Source organism: Dromaius novaehollandiae, chromosome 1 (genome assembly GCF_036370855.1).
Source record: "Dromaius novaehollandiae isolate bDroNov1 chromosome 1, bDroNov1.hap1, whole genome shotgun sequence".
NCBI classification, from domain to species: Eukaryota; Metazoa; Chordata; class Aves; order Casuariiformes; family Dromaiidae; genus Dromaius; species Dromaius novaehollandiae.
The window spans coordinates 26890956-26916985 of record NC_088098.1 but is presented as its reverse complement, the minus strand read 5'-3'; the positions used below and the strand labels follow the sequence as shown (position 1 = coordinate 26916985).

Below are 26030 nucleotides of genomic sequence, written 5' to 3'. Positions count from 1 at the left end.
ACAAAGAATGAAGGAGTAGGAAAAATAGAAGCGGAACAATTAAAAGCCTCTAACAAGCCAAAACTAGCATTATGTTGCAGAATGGTGAGAGAAAAAAGTCACACAAGCATCTGACATCTGTATGGGAAAAGCTGGAATACACATGAAGTAGAACTTAAAAAACAAATTTAACTGATAAATACTTCTTTATTTTTGCTGTACCTGAAAATCCTGATGGCTTAACTAGCTTCCAGCTAGAGGTAGAATGGGAGGGCAAGCTATGAACTGAAATTGTAGCTGTACTGCATTCCCCCAAAAGGGACACTTTCAAAAGATTGCAAATGAAACTGCAAAATGTGAGAGAATTCCTTGAATAATTTTTTATTCATTTTAAACTAATAAGTCAGACTTGTAATTAAGGCACTAGGCAGATTTCATTATAACGGATCAGATATTAATTCAGTTCAGATATCCAAAGCTGCAGGGTGGAGAGTGAGGGGCAAGGAACTAATGAAAGATATGACCTCACACTTGGAAAGGAGGATGTGATATGGCAGGCTGCAGAAATCACTCAAGAGAAAATGAAAATGCCCAAAAGAAAGAAAGATACAATTATACTTACTTTAGGTGTAGAAGAAAATAAAAAATGGAAGAATATAAAACAAAAACTTAGGAAAAACCTCACAAAGAAAATACTGCCAGAAACAGCCTAAGGCAAGAAGCATATGGGATGTAAGGGCATGCATAGCATTTGGAAAACAATGTAACAACCACAGGTGATGCAACCAAGAGCTGCCAATTCAGAGTAGCAGAAAAAAGTAACATCTAGCAAGCATACATACATACAATGCATCAAAAAAACAGCAGATACACCCCTGAAAATCTGCTTAGAGGTGATGTCTGCAAGATCCAATTTGAAAAGAGATACTTTTCAGAAATAAAAGGAATTCTTGTGAATTCTGCCCAGGAGAACAGTATACTATTTTAAACAATGTATCTCATGGAAGTAAGACTAGAGACTGCAACCTGTTCTTCCACTAGCCATCTGATCACACCTTGGCTGAGTTGTCCTGACCCATGTCCTCACTCTGGGAAATGGAGAGCTGAGAAAGGCCCAAGCAATGTGCCACAGCAGCAGCACCAAACACCATCTGTCCTTGTCCCTGCAGACCAGACTCATAGATTAGACAAGGAAGAGCACAGTACAAGGAATAAGGCTGTCAGGAAGGAAGGAGGCAAACACTTCAGGAGTTTCTACAGAGGAGCTGGTAGAAACGAGAGGAAGGATCACAGGGAGCTGGATTTCCTGGAGTAAGAGATACAAAGGTTGTTATGAGGAGGAGGGAAAACAGTACAGATGGGTTTCATGATAAAACATTCGTAAGCAAGGTAGGAGCTCTAGTTCAAATCCTCTGAACTTTTGACAGGTGTTTCAAGAAAGCCTAATGAGTTGGACCCCGCAGGAAGGAAACTGGGGGCGTAGCTAATTCATTGATTTTGAGCAGGCTTCATTATGTGCAGTGAGCTTTTCAGCACTCTAGTTCACACAGTAGGGAGCTCTGGCCATGAACCAGCGATTAGGAACGACTGCCTAAGTTTGAAAAAGCTGTTGCTCTGGGTCTTAGCAGACCAGTCTCCTTTCAAATTTCACAAAGCCCCTACTTGACACATAGCTGATAGACAATCACTGCTTTCCCCCCACCCCCAAAAAAACCATTTTCTTCTGTTGTATTTATGAGCATATTAGACTAACTCATGCAAAAATTCACTTCAGTACGTAACACAAACTAAAAACAAAAGAGAAATTTTGATAGCATGGTATATTTTCAGAATACAGATATAGCCACTGTAATCAAAAATATATTAACAGAAATGGTTTCAACAACTGAAATTCAACTGATAAGGATTACAGATTTTCATTCAGAAGGTATCTTTGCATATTTCTTTATGCAAAACTGTAATTATGACAAGCCTTTTTTCTGTATACGTAATATTCACAACACATAACTGCTTTCATATATAGACTCTAGTTTCCATTTTTTTATATTTTAAACTGATCTGTGTTTTATTTAGCAGGAAATCAATTCTTGCCCTTAATTCTATCAGAGCATGAGTTGTCTGCCTAGAAAGCAATACATCAAGAGTAAATTTATGGATACCAGCCCACAGCTAAAAATTTGCAGATCTATATAACCAAGCACGTTAAACAGTCCTCCTGGGTAACGTATAACGAGAAGTAACTCTCATAATTCAGCACACACTATGGGAAGAGCTATTACAATCACGTCTGTTCACCTTCTTTGGTCCAATCCATTTTCAAAAGAAGCTGTGCACATTGTCAACATAATGAATGAAATCACAAGATTCCTCATAAATTTTAAACGGCCTAAGGGGTTTCTTCACCTTCATGTGAAATCTGAGTACTGTATGCTTAAACTGAGGTGGATTTTTTTTAAATTAAATTATACATTTTGATAAATGTGCGCTTTTATCGGCTACATCGGCATTCTGTAAAATGCCTGAAAGTGTAAATGTTCAGCAATATGGTAGTTGTGTTTTCTTAGATCAGTTCTGTTTTACTGTGCAACCTTTCAAACCACACTGTTTTTCTTTGTAGTAGAAGCTCTTCCCATATATCTTCCATCATGCTTTAGAGATTCTAGTATTTATTTTAGTGTGAAGAACCCTATAAAGTGAGAATATTTTTTTAAATGTACCATGAAATTCCTTGAGGGAGGGTTTTGGAGATTATTGTATGAAAATAATCTCTGAACTCTAATAATAGAAGAACGTCATTTCATTGTAAATACATAATAAGAATACTGCACGTCTTATGTTCTGTCAATTGTAGCAACACAGAATATATTTTATTCTCTGTAAAGCAAATGTTCCCTAGAATCCATTTATAGAAAGAAGATTTTCTGGGTTATTTCTATAAGGGAAGTAGAAAGCAACAAGGTGAGTACTTTAAGGTGATGGTCAGAGTGGATATATTTAGTAAAATGAAAATTCCTGTTCCTATTGCACAGCAGCCTTCGGTATTGTGGTGACATTATTCCATGGGCAAAAGTGAAAAATTTTGAGAGGAAGCAGATTTCAAAGACTAAACCAGTAACTGTCAAAAAGGGATGCACTGTATAATGAAAAGTGTAAAATCAAACATATATAAGTTTAAGGACAATCATTTTTTTCAGTACATCTTGCTTCTCTCCCTGAACTGTTTCCACTGATTCTAACACACAGCAGAAAAGTATCACAAGGATTTTGTAAATACAGATAAAAGTATCAGATACGTTATGAATCATTTATATTACTAGAGGCAAATACACAAAAAACAGTAACACAGGTATTGAGTTGTTTGAGTTTTTGTTCTCAATTTTTGTCAATTGGGAAAAAAATTTATTTCTATGAATAAAATTTGGAATTTGATAGCAGAATTTGAAACCTTCATAGAAAACAAAAATACATAAATCCAATACACCTGGCTACAGGCACATTTCTCACCAGAACACTGCAGTGAAGCTTAATTTTGAAAATACAGTTTAAACATGAACTTCTCTCCTGCTTTCTCATTGTGCATAGACTTCATGATGGTGGTCTCCACAAATGCAAGTTAGAGTCCAAAGAAATGGCAGAAGTAATTAAAGAAAAAAAAAACCCACCCTAAGAGAACCATCACTGAATAATCCTTGATATAGAGAAAAATTATCATCACGGGAACTTTTTCTTCAAGTACATCTTGATATCACTAAGATACAAATTTAAGATTACATACAAACTGTGTAGCATCGAACAGCATAATGGAAGACACAATGTAAACTTCTGAACTAAATGCCTGGTCTACTGATATTTCCCTCAGAAAGTACAGAAATTGGATATCATTAGTTTTGAATATTTCTCATTTTGTTACAATACATATCTATAAGAAGTTGAAGCGTGAGAAAGAAATATGCACTCTTTCAAGTAACTGGTAACTTCTTACATTTGCAAAAGGTGAATCTGGAGAGAATTTTAAGACAAATTCTCACCAGTTCTCTGTGGACTATGTTCAGACTGATACATCTTAAGTTAAATTATATATAAAGAGCTACCTAGGTATGTAACACTTGCATACTTTTCAGCTAAATCTGAAATCTAAATCTGAAACCTAAATCTGAAACCTGATACTTGGCGGTAGACGAATTTGTGACAATCCCTGGATGAACTTCAGGACCAAAAAATACCAGATAACTTTTGCAATTTGTTGCTACAGGAAGTTGTAGAGGCAGATAACATTACCAGTTTATGCATCTACTGTTCCTGGCTTTGTCTAATTTTCAAAAAGATGCTGGACAAATTCAGGGACTACATATACTAAGGGGAATAAGCATATCCAATGACTGTGGATCTGAGAAACTACAAGTGGAACCAACCACAGACAGGTAGATCACAGGACACTAGCCACCTTCTTTTGCCTTTTTTGGGAACAGACACTTGCACAAATGAACCAATGGTCTGACCCAATAAAGCATTTTTCGAACGCTGTCTTTGTCAGAGAATTCCAATAAGTATCCCTAGTTCTGTGAATTAATTTTCAATGGTCTTATAACCTCCACATCCCTATTTCTGGCTGTCCATTTTATTTTGGGAATTGCTGTGCCAGCAACTTAATTTACAAGTCTACGGTTTAAAAGAGTTTCCAGTTACCCTTCTACCAGAGTCCGCACCCAAGGACTTCATCTCAAGATTACTTTGGGTCACAGGGAGTTGGGGTAGACCAGCTGTCACATGTTTGTGCCTAGCTGAAGGTGCTTGAGGATTGCTTGCTACCGATTTTTAATGGCTGTATAGTCTAAAACAGCTACAATAGCAGTTCAGTGAAAGACAGAAAAAAAGATGGAGGCCACAGGGCTGGTATCCATTGGTAAAGCGAAAGAATGGTATGAAATAAAAATGGTGGCAGCATTCTCTTCTGCTGTCCAGAGAAAGGCCCTATCTACAGGCACGAAGTAGAGAAAATTAAGAATAAGCCTACTCACATAAAGGAAGAGTAGCAATGTCCAAAATACAGCTCACAAAACACTTAATCTCAAAGTGAGAGGGCAAGGCCTTGATCAGTTGGTTGCACCAGCTGGCAAAGACCACTCAGAAGAGTTCCAAAGGACCCCAAGACAAATGCAGAACAGCAGACCAATAAGTAGATCAGAAAATATATCATTGGCAAAGGCAGCTCCAATTTCAAAATAAGTTAACACAGATTTTGTGTACCAGAATCAACTTACAGCAGATGTGAGATCAGTGGCACAGAGCTGTGACTACTTTCAGCTGATCTTGTTCAGGCAAGGGAAGGTCCTACCATCTCAAGATAATAATCACAGATTCATTTACAGTACTGGCTTGATTCGATTTAGGCTCATAGACAGATTTAATTCACTTTGACTCGTCTGAAAGAGTATGGCGCTTTTGATGAAGTATTGTGTGTTGGTCCCAGCAGTGTCAGGCAACTTATCTTGTCAGCTATGCTGAATCCAGTATAAACTTTAGAGTTGGAACAAGGAGCTAATACCCATCTTAAAATTACGTTAATGTCTTATTTGTTTTTCTAACACTGAGGTTACTAAAATTAGATATTTTGTGCAGTAAGTTATCTGAGTGTTGGATTTCTGAGCAGTACAAATCTTTTTTGAAAAATGTCATCTCACAGAATACTTATGCTTATACATGTGCCTCTTTAGCACCTAAATTTCATAATGACGACACTCAATTTTTCTTGACTTCAGGCAAGTATAGTGACTTTCAGAGCATTTTCCTACCATAAAACACACAATAGTCTTTTGTTGCTTTACAAAAGGGTTAGAACATCTAATGCATTAAAACATGAAAATGTACTTCAGAAAGTATTATGATTTAAATTATAGTCTATCATAATCAAGGGAAATAGCCTCTGCAGCTTGTACAGATCTCAAATATTATTTCTATAGCACTTACTTTCTATAGAGTGCATTCTAACATGATTAAGAATCAAATATCTAACTACTGAATAGAACTTCCATGCATTTTTATGCATCATATTATAGAATACCTCTGAAATCATTTTCATAAATGTAACCTTGGTCAAACCTACAGCAGTCCAATGGGATTCACCAGTTTAGATTATTACCAACTAATAAACTAGTAATCAACTTCTGAAAAGTATCTCTGCAGTAAAATATAATTTAGTACAATTCTACATTCACATCTGAAATTCACTCAGCAAAACTGTTTTAAAGAACATTTAAAGTTATACTACAATAAAATATTTAAAATATATTGAATACATGTAACATTAAACCATAAATAAAGTCACTGCAAATCACAGATTTATATACAACACTTCAACACATCTATACAATAAATAATATTTACCAGAGATGTAAAATACAAAGCACTCACACATAACTATTGTGCGGTAAGTGAGGTGTTACTTAGCTGCTAAATATGAGAGACACTCAAATTTTACTTTCAGACACAGAATAACTGACTGTTTTCACTCCTTTAAGAAGACGTGTCAGGTTAAATTCCCATGACCGCTCTTTTTAAACCTTCCAGAGTTACCAAGAATCAAAGTCATTTTTTATTTAAAGCCATTCCAGTGCAAAACAAGATGAAGTATGAACTCTTTTCTAAAAGTTTCATAAAAGCTTTTTGTTGTTAGCATTGTTTCTCCAGGTAAAATCTCTGTCAGGTACTTCTAAGTTGCATACAAAGTCAACATAAGCCTTATATAACACTGTTATCTCCATAAGTTTATATCAGTAACTTCATGAAGTTTTTCCAACTGTCTTGCCTCAATTGGCCTTCGATCTATCATTCCATATGTTTACTTCACAGGTCTGTACTGTGCTTTCCAATAGCCTTCTATATTTGAACGTTTAAAATCTTTAGCTTGAGAACCCCATAGACCAATACTATCTGTTATTTTTGGTAGTGCTTACCAAATTAAAAAAAAGGTATAACACAATGCTTAGCAGATATACAACCAGCTTGATTATTAATGGCGACAGGTAACCTAAGAAAAGAAAGGAACAGGAAAAAAGAAGAAATGAAAAGGCATTAGTACCTGTACTGACAGATTCAGAGACAATTGAGGATTATCCTAATAACCTCACTCACTTCAGAGATGTTCGATAAACCATGTTAAATTCAGGTCTCAATAAAGGGAAGAAGGGTTTGGAGTTCCCATTACAGGCAATACCATCAATGGAATCCAGATTGTGATCCTACTGTTCAACAGCTAATGTTTCTATTTAAGTATGAGCTGAATCTCTCTGTGTCATATTAATATACCCAGCATGAATGCAGTATGTTATTATTCAGAGATGGAATTTGGGACTATAACGTGGCCAGACAATTGTGTGAAAGTTCAAAAGCCTAAACATTAAGTCTTTAGCTAAACACATATTTTGAAATAAAAATATTTATTTCCATTCATCACCAGGATGAGAACTCTGGCATTTTTCTTTAAACTCTCATAATAAAACACTGCTTCAAAATCCTTTTAGATCAATGTGGTGAGAATCTAATTAAATTAAGTTATTGAACTATATCGATAGACAGTAGTTTTAATTCTGTCAGCTTAGTATCATTAATGCCAACCATAAATTTTGTCATGTTTACAAAGAAACCATGAAAAAGTCACAGTTTTGCTACACAGTAAGTTATGCTCTCTTGTATGACTTTAATGGGCTCTGTTAGGATAACAGAACAGCAGCCAGCCAATTTAAAATTTTCAGGCTTCATTTTGTCAGCATCTGTGATCCAAGGGGGTCAATTCAATAAATCATGACATTTTTCCTTCTGTGTTGTTTAACAGCCCAAGGGGAAGAAAGAGAGAAAAGAAGATACTGTTGTAAATACAACAACAGTAAGGAAGATCCCCAATATTATCTAATTAACTGCAAATGTAACTCATTAACAGACCATTTATCACAATACAATAAAAATTTGACTATAACATTAAAGATCCCTTTTGGTGTACTCAGCTGCCATTACAGTCTTACAAAAGGAGGCTACAAGATATATACAGAGAAGAGTAACAGAACGGTACCTCCCAAGAAGTTATATGGAAAATATGATGCATTCTCAGCATAAGCAAATTGCATGTAAAGAGTCCTTAAAATTATTTGGTGAAAAAAATTCAACACTATTAGGGCACCAAGAGCAGGAGAAAATTCATATAGAAATACGTTTTTAATCCAGAATAAAATCTATGGCTTTAAACCACTATAAATTCTATAAACAAATTCTCTATCTAGTACCTATGAATGCAAATTGACTAAATTTGTATTTATATGCATTTATTTGTCCATCATTTAAAACAAAGTGTCTAAGGATAATTGGTAAAAACTGATTTCCACAAGGGCTCTTTTCTTCCACTGATTATAACGTATGGTGACTAAGCTTGATTTAAGATACCTAACTATTAAAATGATAGAAATTATTGAAGTATGTTTCGTGCAACAACCCCCCCCCTTGGGGCAACAGACAAATCTACGTGGAGTTTCTTGAACAATGAGGGTCTTGTCAAAAATCAGCATCTTTAGACACTACAAAATATAAATAAGTATAAAATAATAGTTTATAGACTTCACCCTTAAAGCTTCATTAGAGACTTTTCAAATGAAATAACAAGTCAAAAGATGCTATGAAGACAGGAAATAGATTTGCTTGCTATCAAGCAAAACCTTGCCAAACTTTGACAGATGAAGTAGGCTGCTGCAAGCACAGAAAAAGTAACATTAATGTAATCTGTTTATTTAAGGGAGTCCACAACAATAGAATAGGATCAGAAGTAAAATGAAGGTGTCACATCTCCTTCTCTAGAATCTCTATTCAGTAGAGGTTCTTCACCAAAATGCAGCTGGGCTCAATAAAAACAGAACAATCTCAAGAGGTGTTAGTCATACAACTTTGTTCTTCACCATGGGCCTGTTCTCAATTTTACCTAGTTTTGGATATGTTTAGGAGGACTGGTTCAAAGTTGCATGATCAACCTCTCAAGGTTTACAGCCTCAAATGCAATGGGGCTTGAATAGTTGTAGTTTCACTGCCCAGCAGCACATCTTCTGCAGCTTTGGGAGGACCTTGGTCCAGATGCAACTTCTCATCAAAAAACATGACTTGGAAACAAACACAAATATGTGTTTCTTTAGCATTTCGCTATATAAACCTCACAATCTCCTTGACTGCAGTGCTAGAAATTCCCTTCAGCTTATTAGTATCCTCCTGAATATAACACACTAAAGATTGCCAGAAAACAACTTTAGAAAGAGATTTCATTTGCCTGTAAATACCCAGGTCAGCACTGTTTTTTCTTTTTTTTTTTTTTTAAACTAGCTCTAAGTTGGAAAAAACCCTTTCATATATTTCCTGCTCATTATTAGGAAACTGAATCCCCACGTTGGACTAGCAGCTTACCATTCCGTGAGAAGGAGCTTCAGCTGCTGCAAATACCTTCAATAAAATTTTATGAATAGGGATCTGGTTTTAAAATAGAATACTGTGTCATTCTAGGTTCTAACAATTTTACATACAGTACAGACAATAACTACACCTATAAATCAATTTATGAAAATGGTATAAATATCCTTCTTATGTGTCAATACAACTTTTTTTAAACTGCAAAATAAATACGTTTAACATTTCCCCTTTTACTGTTATTAAGTCTTCTGATTCTCTGAACTAGTTTAAAATATATATTGAATTTAAATCCTAAAGAGAAAAAGTTGAGATTAATGTTCTAGACTGTGGAAAGGTAGACCAGGAAGATGAATTACTTTCTTCTCACAGGCAATATGAACCTCATACCCTCTAAGTAATTATGACAACAGGGATCCCAAACCCTTTCACAGTTTGGGTTCTCAGCAGCACCAAACATTGTTTCTTGTGCCAAGTCACACAGGGAAAGGAGAAAATAATAACTGACTTTCATAAACAGCATACATATCTAAGAATCCATGCAATGGACATGAGTGATGTGTTGCAGCCATTCTACTACTGCATGCCAACTAAGTGCTTCAAAATATGACCTCTCTGTGTCTGTAATTAATATTTCCCAAATAGATTATACAACTTGGAAATTAGACTACAACTATTACACACACATAACAAGCATTATTTAATTATTATGCAAACTTTTTATTTGCCAGAACGTGTATCATCATTATTTTAAGAAAACCTCACCAATTTATACCAGCAAATAATTTTGCTCTTACAGTTTAAGAATTCCCATAGTGGTAGACTTATATCATAAGTTAAAGATCATTTTGAGTATTTGCTGTTCACCAGATCACATTTGCTCATCTTTGGTCCTTGGATCAAGCTTCTGCAGCAATTGTAGAAAACACATGGGAGACTTATCAGTATATCTAAAGAATATATGAATCTTACAATTGTTGTTGCTTTCAAAGAAAATGTTTCTTCACTAAGATAAAGTTAAAAATTGGACAATAACTTTTATTTTCAGGTAGATGAAGCTCAGGACAAAACCAGTATGCACCTCCTATTTTATTCATTTTATTCTGTCAAGTGGAGGTATGAGACAAAGGCAAAAATAGTAATTTCTTTACTGAACCCATGCCAGGATCAATCACACTGGTATGAACATATCATAACACAGGAGTACGGCTAGTAGATTAGAGACATCCATGTGGCTTATTTCTAGCCCAAAGTAATACTTTGCGTTAATAAGACTAAATGCTTTGTTCATGTTTTCTGAATACCAATGACTGACACATTTGCTAGTCCTGCCACTGCCATCTTGCTGCTGCGATATAATACCTCACGAGCTTTAGCAAACAAGATACAGCTGAACACAGGAACTGAAAGAAGCCACACAGTACAGCTAAATGTAGCTGCTGGCAGAAGTTTCTAGAATAATACCCACAGGAGGGCTTTTACAAATCACGAGATGAAGAGTCCCTTCAAATTTAAATTTCCCTAGGTAGTTAACTGTTGCTGCAATAGCACATCCTGTGAATTGAAAAAGCCTTCCTGAGTTGCCTTACATATAGTTATAACACCATTTAAATCCTAAATACAACTACTAAAGAGTCCTTGCAAGATCTAAATATTTTCAAATGCATCAGTTCATTCGCACTTGATCTGGAAAGCTATTTTGTCTCATACCTGATCATTAACCACAGGTAAAAGCTAATTAAAAATATTTTAAAACAAACAAAAAAAACTGCTAAGTGTTAGAGAGAGAAAACTGAAAACTGTACTTAGAATTAGACAGCTGAAATAATGGTTGCTAAGCTGAGAACAGACCACAGTCCTCTACCTTGCAGATAACACAACACAGAATCAAGTATCACAATGTCTACGTACTTATAACCTCAACCCACTTTATGCATTCATAAATTCTGTAATACCTTTAACATCAGAAATGGTCACAAGATTAAAAAAATGAGAAATGACCTGAAAAAAAATTAGAAGACCAGATACTCAAGACACTCTCACAAGGCGGCCACTATGACCATGGCTCAAAAAGGATAGATGAAAAGGGAGATAAAAAGGAGGAAATATTCCACATGAAAGTGCTTTACTTCGTTTTAATTATCAAAACTAAGCAGGATCTAGACAAACTTTCAGAAATTAAGACACTTTTTTCTGCTAAATTGAGTTCAGAGGTTCAGACATCTTTGTCTTGCTAAATCAGGTACAACTTTAGCTAACAGATTTTCAAAACATCATAGATTTCCCCCAGTGAATACTCATCTCAAGAAAATGTATTCAAAAGGGCAATATCTAAAGCTTACCTTCTCATCACTGTCATTTTTAAAACACATCGAATGAGATGTCTTCCCTCTCCTAAGTGATAGTACTGTAGTCCAACAGATGCACAGAAAGCACTGACTGACCACAGACAAGCATAAGGTCTAACCCACTAAGGAGACAAATGTTTGGTCTACTTATTTAAAAATCTAGCTAACGTTCAGTATTACAGTCCAGATATCATGGGATAATGTAAAGGTCAAACACTATTTTAGAAGGCTACAAGAGGCCCATTAAAGATTATTGTTCTTATAACTTTCTGGGTTTGCAAGGTATTTTAAACATGCTACAACAAACACGTTAACTACACCAACAGCCCCCTCCTATCTCAAGGGTGGGAGTGCTGTTCCTGTGAAGTAGTGGTTTTATTGACCTACAATACTCCACATGCTCTACACAAGTTTTACAGAGAAATCACAGACGACAGCAAGGAAAATGTAATTGCAACAAAGCCAGCACTTCACATTTTGTGGAAGCTATTTCTGTTTCAATCAGAGATCCAAAACCATCTCACCATAAACTGTTTAGAATCATGAAACTAAGAGTCTAACTATCTCACAGATTCAGCTAAGCTATTATTTGATTAAGGATTTGGTATAAAATTTATAACCAAGTTTTCCCTTTTAAACAGCCTTTGAATTTAGGAAAAGTGCAAACTAATACAAATCTGCTGTAGAAAAAAAAACTACTGTCAGTGTCCTATAGGACTGAGCAACACACTGTGCATGATCATGCATTTAAATATCTTCCAACAGTATCTCTTTACTAAGGTCATACTCAGCACCAGTTTAAAAATAGACTGTTCTGAGGGTAAAGGGGATCTTATGCAGATGCAAACATCACAGCAGGCCTTCTGGGTATACAGGATGCTATTATCTTCAGCTTGCTGACAATATACTTCTCTTTAAATGGCAAGACCACACTTCTCTTATTATAGTTGCCCCAGTTCTTGGAACATGAAAGTTATTGTTCTGTCTGAGAATGTCACTAATTTGTCCCTTCAAGCAAACATATAAAACACTACGTGACACAAGAAATATGCTCACTAAGTGTCTCTTATTTGCCTTAAGACATACACTGTTAACTACTGAAACCCTAAAGGGCATTAAGCTGTGTATCTTGATTTTAAATGAACTATGACTTTTTAAAAAAAAAAAAAAAAAAAAAAAAAAAACTTCTACCTTTTTCCCTAGTTCATATTTTTCTTTATAGGAATTTCAGTTATAAACTGAAGTATGTCAGCTTTATAAAATCAGCTATTACAAAATTTTATATAATGGATAAAAAGTGTAAGACAATTAGATTACAATATTTCAGTTAATTTTAACTAAATTAATTTTTAAAACTGCATAAGTATCCCTTCTTACAAGATGAAAAGTGGTTTTCCCATGACTAAAATTTCTTTAAAATCACAGCTGACTTTCTAAACGATATGGTGCTACTCAGCCAGAGGAATCATTGTACAGCTCGTGTTGATCGGCACATCAGAGTGCATGATTATACTGACCAAGTTCTGAAAAGGCAAGTAAGAGTCTACTGAAGTCAAGAGATGCAGAAGTAGATGGCTTTCAGCAGAGAGCACTACATTCTCCTCAAAGTTCAATACATACTTTGCAAGATTGAAGCATAAACTGTATCAACTCAGTTTTTAACTTAATATTTTATGGTTTTGTACACATTCCTCAATTCTTAAAAAAAGCAGTTTATGATTTGCACTTTCAACATAATTTTTTCACATAAACTGACTCATAACCTCAATCTCAAATGCTGTATTTTTACTCCATTCCACTTACAAAGGCAACAAAAACTGTTTATATCTTAATTTTCTCCTCCATAGTATTAGGCCAAAGGATATATTTAAATAGATAATTCAAAAAAAGAAATCCTCACTTTGACCAGATATCAAACAGAGAAAAAAGTTCTCAAGTTTTGGTCTAGAAACCTACAACCAGAACTAGTAATCAGTCTTAATTGTTGCATAAAGTACAGAGAAACAGATTCTTTTTCATCATCTATGAATTTCTCATTTATTAAGCCAAAGGAACTAGAGATTCCATAGTAAACTATGCACACTTTATAGGAGAAAAATGTTATTCTGAGCCATATTCAGCCATATTCAGCATATTGTGAGCTTCCAAATCTATTCTTGTCAATTATGCTTCATAACCAAGGTTTCCTCCGAAAAATAAGTTCAAAGAAAAAAATTTAAAAAGAACTAACTAATAGTATTTACACGAATCTATAAGCAGCCTTACCAAATCCTACTGAAGCCATTTTAGTAATTTAAATCAGACAATCTGCTTTAACAGAGATGTTACCAGACTATTTTGTCATAGTTAGGATTAAGAAGCTCTGAATCAATTTAAAATACACTTCTTTTTATTGCCAAACTGCAAACTGTACACAAACTGCTACGTTTCAGAGATACGGTATGGAACAGTATTAGTAATCCATGTTTGGAGTTATTCAGGATAGGAGTTCTTTAAAAACCTTAATTATATCCTTCTGGGGTTTTTTTCTTCTGTTTGTTTTTTAAACAGGCTTGGGGAAATCAACTTTTTATTCAGAACCATCGGCATTTTCTCCAGCTAATCCATATGATGAAAAAATTTAAAATACTATTGACATATACTATTCCTTTTACATTTCACATTGGCAGACACAAAGGAAGATTTTCTACACTGACAGGGAGAATCTGAGTTAAATGGCAAAAAAGTAACAGCCTATATCTATTCCGCTGCATGCTGGCACAGGAGATAGGTCAAATTCAAACCAATTTAAGTTCTATTTATGAAACAAATGAAAAGATTCTTGTAGATTCTTCCCGAGTCAAATCATTAACTTACATCCATAGGGCTAAATTTTCCAGGTCCTCTCTCTTTGCATCTTTCCAGTAGCTCTCACTGTTCTATCTTACCAAATTGTTTGCCTTCATTTTAAGGGTCTTTTATATTTCATTCCTGACATACTTCTCTCTGATTTATAGTCAAAATGTTGACCCTGTCTCTTACGAGCCAATCAGGCCAGACTTAACTTAAAATTTAACAAGAAAGCAAACAATTACTTCTATAGGCTCCTTCTTTCACTTGAGAAGAGCTCTCCATATACATTTGCAAAGCAGGTTCCTTTACTATAGTATCTTAAACATGACCCAAGGTTCAGCTGTCTGCATGCAAACTGCCACCCACTGTACTGATTTGTTTCATCATATGCTTCCATCTCAGTCTCTTCATTGTTCCTACTTTAGAGATTTCACAGTCTAGTTACAAAATGAAAATGCAATCTTATCACTGTCTATATATTCAGCAATTAACACAACAGGCTTGCAACGCATGACTGGGTCTTTTACATGCTGCTGTGGGACAAATATCACAACCGCACCTACAGAATAAGGGGTGGGTTTTTTTGTTTTGTTTTTTTGTTTTTTGTTTTTTTAGAAACTTCACTCCGGTACTATAAAAAAATTAAAAACAACATAATATACAATCTAAACACTAACTGGTAACTTTGAAAGGGTAAAATAATTACATCTTATATCTTAAAATTTGCAGAAATGCCATTTGATACAGAAAAACAGAATACTTCAGGGTGGAAGGGACCTCCAGGGCTCATCTACTTTAACCACCTATTCAAAACAGAGTCAACTTCAAAGGTAAACCAGGTTGCTCAAGCTTTTAGTCAAGCTGAACATCTCCAAGGATGGAGATTCCACAGTCTCTCTGGTCAACCTGTTCTACACTTCAACGGTGATTTTTTTTCCTTTATATCTGGTCAGAACTTTCCTTGCTGCAGTTGTGACCACTGCCTCTCATGCTTTTGCTGTGCACCTCTGGGAAGAGTTTGACCCCATTTCTGTGTAAGCTGACAACAGCGATGAGGTCCCCTGTCAGCTGAACAAATGTGTATGTACACATCTGAAGCTAAATTTTGTTAACATGCACTTTCTGAGAGCAGTTGATTGCAAAAAAAATCCCTAATGTTATATTCATGAATGCAGGCTAATATAATTTCTCTAGAAAATACAGAGATGATAAGGTTAATTATCATTTTAAACCTGGTAATTTGCCATTCCCTCATTTTTCCCTTTGCTAACAGGCTGGAAAAACAGAAAACAAGGCCAAGACTCTGCTTATTACAAGCAAAAATATTCATGTTTGTATTATACCCAGCACAGGTCGTGACCCATGGTTTTTCTTCCAACTTCACCAATTAGATTAGAAATAAATATTTTTTATGTGTAAGCAGAATTCACTTTGTCAGCATATGTATAGTTCATTGAAAGATTCCTAGAAATAACATTCTACAGTTAATATTTATGGTTGCTCATAATAAACTGACTAAGCTGGCTTAGGGGAAGTTATTACAAAGCTAAAAGATATGAAGTCAGCTGTGGCAGTATTTAAACTATAATTTCTCCAAGAACACATTGTATAAAATACCCTGTATAATAGATTATCAGTTCAGTATTTCTCAGATTGTACGCAAAAGAAAACCAGCCTAACTGTATCAAAGGCTAAAAAGTATTTATATTTCTTTTTGTATACTCAAAACCTACAGAAACTATTTCATTTATTTAACGGCTTTTTTTTCCCCCACTGCATATCCTATATTCATCGTTTATCATATGTCTTATATTCATTATTTAAGACAAATTAAAACATGCTAGGTTTCAAACATTGCTGAATGATATTATAAACATCCTACATACACGTACTTGTTAAGGTTTTAACACCATTGCAGGTAACAGAATTTAGCAATGGAATATGCAAGTCTTAATATCAAGGAACTGGACAGCTTTGAAAGAGAATGTTTTCAGATGGAGAATAAAGGGTAAGCTGATCTCTAGAGCTGTTTTACATAAAGATTCTTCATTTCTCCCCATCCTTCTAAGGGCTCTTCAGAACAGAACTGATATAGCATCTTTGAACTAAGAACTAAAATTTGTATTACTCCTGGATCATTCAAGGAAAGTAAAATGGGATGAAAGCTAAGATCTTAATCCAGTGAGAAGTTTCTCTTAAATGGAATTCAGCATTTCATCAACTCAGTACCCAGCATTTCATCAGTTCAGTGGAATCTAGGCACTTGTTTAAGTACTTTTATGAATCGGAGATCAGATTTAACAAAATCATCACACTTTTAAGTACAGAGTATAGACACACCCTCATTCCTGCAAGTGAGCCTTAACTGAATGACAACATAGGTGAGCAAATTGAAATTTAAAGAAATTATCAAATTACATGCTTTTAGTCAGGCACAGAAATCGCTTTCTTGCCATAATTGTACTAAGTTACCTTTCTTTGAGTATTAAGAGCCACTCTATCTAACAAGCACATATACTGCAATGCACATTCCTCGCCTTCTTAGCTTCCTAAATCCGGCTTTTCAGTTTCATATTTTCCTAAGAGTTTATGTTCCCAAATCAAAATAATATTTACCTGGTCTTTGCAAAGAGAAAACAATTAAAACCCACAATGTCATAGGTAATGAATTCCCTTACTTATAAAATGACTATTTTATAGACTTTTAAAGAAAAGCTGAAGAGAAAAGAAAGGAGCTTATATGTAGTTTAACTGTAGTTTAATAATTTCAGAGTATCTTGAATGTATAACGTTTAGTTTTATAAAATACTTCCTACTGACTACTCAACAGGAAAATCAATCATCAATCAACAACAAAAATAAAAACTTCATATGCAACAATAACTGACAGAGTTTTTAATCTAAAAAAATAATTAAATTTTCCAGTGTACTTGAGTCCTGAGTTAGACCATCCATGGCAAAATTTTAATTAACTCACATGAATCTTTTAAACTAAGACTTTTTTTTTTTAATCAGCGAGATAATATTTATTATTGAGCAACAACGGAAAGTTTAAATTTGCCTTACTCACTACCCATATGCCTTCTATCTATGGAGAAATTATCTGTAAATAACACAATGTAACATAAATAAGAAGTGGACACTTTTATTCCAGAATTAGAGTGGATTTTGTGATTTAGTTTAAAGCCCTTCCCAAAAAACTTTCTTCTCAGAGAAAAATGAGATGGAGGAGACATTATACTAGCATAAATTCATATACTAGCTTAAATTCATACTTTCTGATGGAACTCAAATTATTCTGCATTTAGACAGTGCTTTAGTCATGCTCAAAGTCCCTATTAAAGGAGAACAGATAAAAATAAGTGTATTTACAGTTGATTACATATTTGAAAAAACACAGGTATTCATAGGTTCCTTTTATTATATATACATATTTCAAGTACCTCTGTCTTTGAGCAAACAGGCAGTTGAAATATGAAGCCATAAGAAATAGCCACTTTTACAAAATAATTTCCAAATATTAATTATTGCATGGTTCTGAATTACTTTAATGACTTATACTAGAATGATAAAGGACTTCAGATAACAGCACAAGCGAAAAAACTGGAAGGAGGCAAAGCCTAGCAATCAGTAAACATACCACATGGAGGTCACCTTAACATTCAGCTTATCAAAACCCAAAGGGATTGCTGCTAGTACAAGAATAAAAAATATATCATTTTAAAGTTAATTTTTTTCTTCTCTTTATATTTTATGTATTTACAATCTTAATTACAAGGGAGTGTTGCAAAACCTGAGCTTTTAAATCTGGTGAATGCCTGTCTAAAATGACTAATGTTTGAACATGAACGGACTAAAATAGAATGAAGAGGGCCAAGTCAATACAGTGATTTAACTGTGGTCATGATACAGTTTTCGGTTATCATGTTTTATTAACAGAAATAGATTATAACATGTAATCACTTAAACTAAGCATACAGATAAGTTATTATTTAACTATTAAAGCAGCATTGCCATTTAAATTAGTTACCATTATATAATAATTTATAACATGTACAATCTGCAATGTGTTCTTGGATTAACAATATTCACATATACTACTTATCCCTTTTTAAGCCTCATCCTTAGCCATCACTGATGCACGAAACATGAACAGACTTTCTTGTAGAGCTGGAGAGTATACAGCACTTTCAGTGCAACTTTGTTGAATAAGAACAGTCCTAGTGTGAAGCCTGAAAAATTGCAGAGTAGGAATATATTTTTATAACATCCTAAGCAAGATTTAGGACATGCATCTGCATTAGAAATTATGGTTGGTGCATTAGCTTTCCCACAATTCCTTTACTTTCAGTACAACAATCCTCTAAAGCTCGATTTTCTGTCCTAGCTTCAAACCATCTGTTCAACAGATTCAGTATACATGTGAAAATTATGGTTCATATATACATACTATAACCAAAAACACACTTGTTTTTCCCATGCAAGGATAACCATATGAATAGCCATGACCTTTTCTTATTCTATACCATTACAGATGCTCAGTTTGAATTTACCTATGAAGGAAGTGCCTAGTCTAAATACCCTATACAGAATGAGCATTAGAATTCTCAGTTAGTTACTGAAATAATTTTATTGCCTGACAGTTCCACAAATGAGATTGCACAGACTATTCACTGACTTGCACAGTCTTTGCTAGCTCTAGGAAGGTACCTACAAGCAATGCCCATCATAAATAACCAGCAATTACTTCTCAGCAGTTGTAAATGCACTGAGAAAAAAATACATCAAATATTACCCTCTCAAAGTTGTCATCTTAAGGTTACCAAAAAAAAGAAGTTTAGGAAAGATATACTATTACCTTTCTGTATATACATTGCAGCAGACATTTATATCATCAGATTCCAGTGAAATCAAAGCAAGTTCCTAGCATCTAAATTATAAATATTTCAAATGGTAAAAGTGACATTTTTCTTAAACCAAGGCAGCTTTCAAGCTCCTTTTGCTCAGCATGACCTTTACAGGGCAGTCAGACATTATGCTGTAAGTCAGACAGTTACAGGATCCAAGACAGCTTTCCAGCCAATCAAACCATGGCTACAATTTCTGCGATATTTCAAGCAGCTGTCCACTTAGACTCAGTATCTCCAAAACACTATGACTGCCAGTCATCAAGAACAGTAGAAAAACCTATTCTGTACTGTTCCTCTTCTACTGAAGAGAGGCAAACAAAAGCTGCTTCACTTGTAGACTTATTTTCCCCTCTTTCTTCACATGCCCAATCACTAAAAAGTAAAGTAAAAAACGAATCACAGTATTTGGGTTTGAGTCTGAAAATTGCTGTTAACAGTCCTTCTTCAGAGGAACATAGGTCCTCCTCATCTATTAATTAGCTGCTAACACTTTTTTATCTGATCATCTTACAATTTAAAGATCACAATATAACTAGTTTTTCTACCACTTTTCTCGCTTTCCGAAGAATCAAACATATACTTGGAAGAAACTCCAAATCTAACTTTTTATTCTTCACAGCCCAGTCTGGCTGAGTTGCTACACGACCATAGCTCTCAGTTATTTCAGAGTGAATAGAGAGCAGCCAAGAAGCAAAATACTTAGGGAACACAGATCTGTAGATGATGCTGTATAAAAAGAGTTTTAGACCTGACACTATTGAATTAGTACTGAGTTTGATAAAACCATCGTTTCCCCCTTCATTTTCACAAACACAAGCCCAAGAATATGTCTCAATGATCTTCTGTGTTCCCTGTCTTAACAGCAAACTCCATGAAATGTCACATACTGTACATCTGTCTTTAATTTTCTTGTCAAGTCCTTCAATCCTGCCTTTTAAATGAAAAGCAAAGACCGAATGCTTTATTTTTAATTACTGATTTGCCACATTGTGGTTTCCCCATGAACAAGCTGAATGTTTGCCTTTGGTAGTCAGATCAGCTTAAGTCAGTACATCAATGTAGTGTTTTTAGTAAGCTTCCAGTGTAGTATTCTAATAGATACAGTAATAAAACTTCAACAAGCAACAATTTATTTCTTAATTCAATAGCAAGGTACTAGCGTTAAGCTGACAAAAACAAAATCATCAAAAAAATGAAGTTCTCACTGGCAACATTTATAACAATGCACATAAGGACCTTTCCTCATCTACTAACAGCTCTTTCACAAATAGCCCAAGCTAATTAATTGACTTCCACATCATTAACTTTGAAGAAGAGAAAAGATAGCTCTTTTAATTACCGAAGTTGAAATTTGACCACAAAGGAATCTGTAAGTCATAACATCCCTATACTTTCCTTTTCGGTCCAAGGAATCTAGCCAGACTACAACAATGATTCTTACAACCAAATCTTGTAAGCTTCCTACTCATAACCATAGGCTTTAAATTACATAACTGTAAATGTAACTACAACAGCTTTTTTCCTCTATAACTTTTCATTTTCTACAGTACTACAATAATTTCCTATTTAAACCCATCCTGAACACTTCTTAATAATGCCTGGGATCATGTACAGTATCTCAAAATGTTCCTCAGAAAATGGAACTTACTCACTTTATAAATAAATAAGTCTACAAGTCTTTCTTTCACCAACAGTGTTCAAACATTACCATACAATATAATATCTAATCTAAGAGAAGATTGTAACACAGATAATAAAGTAGAACTACATATTTGATTTTTATCAGGAACGGACAGGATATTTTTCTTTTCCAGCCAAAGAAATAGAATAGAAAAGATTCTCTGAGGTCACGGAGGCCCAGAAAGTAAAGTGATTATTTAGCTTCTATGTCAGCACAACCTCTTTTGCAGTGTCCTGCCTGCCAGAAGATAGATGACTCGGTGCAGGGGCCTAAGTACAAACAAAAATAGAATAGAAATTGGAAGACTAAGGAAGGTCAAGCAGAGGTATTCTTAAAGGTAGTTCAGTCAATTCTAGTCAGAAAGAACCTTTCCAAAAAATAGCGCAAGAACCATTAAATATCCATTCATGTTAAATCTATCAGAATTTAGTAGCAAGTCTTTTCATAATTACAACTACTGATTCAAATTCAAGGCAGTTCCTTCAGCAAGTACCTTCTTACTGATTTTTATTTTATTCAGCTAGTCTCATTAATGAAACGCTAATTATGAATAGTAATAGTATGTATTCATTTTGCACCATTTGAGAACTCTGTTTCCATCAAATGTTCACATTTCTTCAAGATTTGGACTGTTCAGATTTGTGTCAATAGGACAAAAAGGTAAAACTATCACAGAAAATTATCCTGAGCAACTATCTTTTCCAGTTTCCATTTCTGAACAGATGTCAGTGAGGGATGCAACAGCAGAGCATTCCATACGTATGAGAGGTGCGTGAGAACGTCAGTTGTACTAGATTTTTCAGAACTCAGACACATAACTTCACATAAAATACTAAGCCGTTACCAGAAGTAAGGGAGTTTGCAGAAAGGCCTAAAAATAATGTCCTTACAGTCAGAGAAATCAGTTTACAGGAACTATTTAATATTCTTCATCAGGATAGGAGCTAGGAAGTAAGCATTTTTTAAATGTCAAGAAATTTTTATATAGAAAACTGGTTTTGTTTTCACAGTACTTACCTTTTTATATGAATAAGACCTTTAACTCCTTATTGTTACAGCTCTGCTTAAAAGTATGTTTTTGATTCTTAATATTTTTAAATGTTAAGCAATATGTTCCTAAGTTTTTTTAACATATTAAAAAATATGTTTTAAACTAATTTTAGTTCACCCTTTTATAGTTCAAAACTTTAGAGGCATTTTACCAGTCAGAATGGACTATTAAAGAAAAAAGAGCATTGGTTCTAAATCTTTTTCTAGATTACATTAGCATACCTATTTCTATTTAACACAAAAGGACACATTTTAAGTTAGAAGCTGACATACAGTTTTGTAAAATGGAGGGACACTTGCATTTTACTGCAGCACTAAAGTCATAAAGCTCCAAAGGCTAAAATCAGTATCTGTGAATATTTACAGAAATAGTTTTGAAAAGTCGTCATTCAAAATCCAACAGTCCTATTTATACTGTAGCCATTAAACCTAGTCCTTTGTTAAAAATCTATTAACCAAGTAAAGAACATGATGATGTCTAAAATTTGTATTTATCTAAAAACCCATTTAAAATGTCTGAATTAATTTTTCTCCATTTTGAAAGCTTATTTAAACTTTGTCTTATCCATCGAAAGCTCATTCTATATGTACACACTGCATTTTTCAATCTACATGTTGCAACAACAGTGTTCTCTACTTTAAGCCAGTAGTTTTGGAATAAAAAGTGGACCAGATTTTATATTCAGGATATAAGAGGTTTTCAGTAAAGAGAAGTAAATGAACGTTGGAGCTATAAATCATTCTTTGACAACATCTCGTTAAAGCAATGCCTGCATCTGTGCACAGTAGAAACCAAATTACATATACATAAATCAGTAAAAAGGTACACTAGTCTGCAATAGAAAGGTACTATCATCATCGGCATCAGGAAATGCAGTGGCAGCACATATTCTCAAGGACCTGTAAGAGCTGTACAGCCCACACTTTGATGCACACTGCTACAATTACAGAGCTGTTGCCATTCAAACTTTCTAGAGTAAAACTAACTGTAAAAGGCCTACTCATCCTATCAAGTCATTCAGCAACATCTGATGAAATTCTACAGAAATTTTGGGACCTACTTCAGCAGAGTTCTTAAAAAGCCAAAATGCCTATTTCACCACAAAGCTTACTGAAAAAATCAAGGTCTGTTCTCGCACAAATACATATTTATTTATCTTTTAAAGATGAAGTGCATCACAACATTCTCAAATTAAGCCTTGAAGATTAAAAAATGCATTTTAAAAACAGAGAAAATAACACTTTATTCTTTTTGCATTTGTTTAAGAGATTAAAGGTAGTATAATGGAACCCATAATAATAAAAATTAATTTAATTTATTGGAAAAATATTCCTGTTTTCATTGTTAATTTAAATTAAGTCCTGGTAATATAGAATGTCCTAATAAGAACTCAAACAAGTGATAAAACTAAAGGATGATGATATTCATCTTCCGCAGTTCTGAATCAACTTTAAATTGGGACTTCAAAATATACAACATGAAACATTGAGCTCCCTTAATTCCAGTATCAATAAGCACAAGTTCAAGCTAAAAGGAAAAGGTTATCTTAAAAAAGCTTTTAAAGAGCTGGGATAAAATTAACTAATAGTTAATAAACTATTTGTAAAATATTAAACTGCAAGTAAACATCATTCTTTGCCACCAACTTCTCCCCATTGGTTTTATCCAACTCTAGCTTTCCACTTCTAAGGACTAATGATATTCTCAGTAAATCTAAATCTAAAACCAATTATAGACCACCACGGGTATGCATGCAGTGACTAATTTCACAATTGTGATTGTAATTTACAGTTATACCTGCCCCAGATCAGCTCAGATGCACAGTCAGGGATGACAGAGACACATGACAGGTTTCCATAAAGATGCAGTTTTAATACCTTAACCAAGCATAAACTCTGCCAGTGCCTGGGGACAGGGTTCTCACTTGTAATCCTGAGTCAAAAACCAACAAAAATCCATGAGTACCTTTAGAACTAGACTGGACAGCAGAGGAAAAATATTTGGACCTGCAGCCAGCATCCCAAACCTCATCACAGGCTGATTGATCCTCTCTCTAGGCTCTACCAAGACTACCTCATCTCTTTGCTCCAAAGTTTGGGTCCTAGCCATTCACTTACACTGGACTTGCCAGCTGGGATCTCAATAATCCCTTTTAAGAGCTGTGATAAAAACAGCATCCATCCAGAATGACACCATATTTCTGATGGTATGAAAGAGGCAAAGAACTTCGATGGCCTGGTCAAGCTGGTCACCCAGAAATATTCAGCCTCAGCTCTTGCTCTGCAAAAGATCACATTCCCACAACCTCGTTGTGATTTTCTATTATAACTTGGCAAAAAGGAGACAGTGGAAAATGTTAAAATCCACAGGTTCAGCAACCAAGCAGGCTATGAATCAAGGTTTACATATCTCTCTGCTTATCTCAATCACACCATCACCTTCTCATCTGAATTTCTGACAGGAACAGGAGAAGCAACAGTTGAGTATTGTTGGGCTGGCCCTCCCTTTTCATGCCTTGACTAAATCAGACAAATGCCAGGCAGGCACAGTCTCTAGCAAGTAGTCCTGCGATTTAAGTTACACACCTTTAGTACAACGATCACTGAGTAAAATTCATGCATATACATGGCCTGTACATTCACTATTGAGTCATAGAAATCATAGGTAAACAATTGAAATGAAAAGGATAAAAAATATTAACTTTTTTACACAATAAAGGCTTCATGTACCAAAGGTTATGTCTCAAACAACTCACGTGTACATAGTTACAATCAGATACTATGTCCTACAAGTCTTTACAATACAATGCAAATCTTTACATTACAATAAGATTTTTAAATTACACAATTAGATACAAACTACTTCAGTGTTTGAAAGGAGGACAGGAAACTGAATTCAACTGATAGGTCAAAGCCACTTCTAACAAACCCACAAGATGAAGTACTCTAAAAGTTGTTACAGATATATAACATATCCTTCAATATTTTCACATCAAAACTATTCGATAGTTTATTTTTACATTGTTTAACATCCCCTATGTTGTTCTTACGGTGATTTTTGAATTCTCTAATCTGAGTGTATTTCAGTGTATTTCTCAAGAAATTAGGAAAAACCTCAGTACAATGCATAAGTACAACACAACCTCCTCCATGTGGGTGTATATAAGTTCCACCAATGATAGGCAAGCTTTTCAGAACATACAAAAAAAAGAGAAAAAACACAGTATCTAAATGATGCTTCAACATAGAGCACCTACATTACAAAGTCAATGCAATCAAAGTAGATGGTTCAGATGGTACCACAAACCTTCAAGAAGCATAAGAACGAAACTATTTATTCTCTTTTCTGATGAGACGACATGCACATTCCTTTCAGTCTATTAATTACTAACCGGGTACATTTACTGTTTTAAACAATCACCAGAGCATGCCTTGGGCAGAAGGATATGCACACAGGCAAAATCCAATTTTATAAGCACTTGCTAAGTGACCTGAAACTAAAGTCCTTCTGTAACATTAGGTGCTGCAAATATGAATAAAATTATATCTGTAGCTAGACCATTTAGATGGCTCATACCAGATGATATAGCTTTCAAAGACAGTTGTTATAGTCTATATATTGTGCATTTTACTTAAAAAACTAAAAACCTTAAGCTTAAACTATCCAAGCATGTACTATGAGAACATATTATATCATTGTGTCAGTTATGCACACTTTTGACATTCCATTTCTATATTACACTAGAGCTGAAATGGAGTTTCTGTCTGCTGTTAGTTCTATTTTCAGCAGAGAAA

The 26030-nt window shown here is 34.5% G+C and overlaps 1 protein-coding gene across 3 annotated transcripts in view; it reads right to left on the bottom strand.

Annotated features, from left to right (window-relative positions):
• The window catches only part of IMMP2L (inner mitochondrial membrane peptidase subunit 2), a 485261-nt gene that overhangs the window by 439924 nt on the left and 19307 nt on the right, over nucleotides 1-26030 (bottom strand). The window lies entirely within an intron of this gene.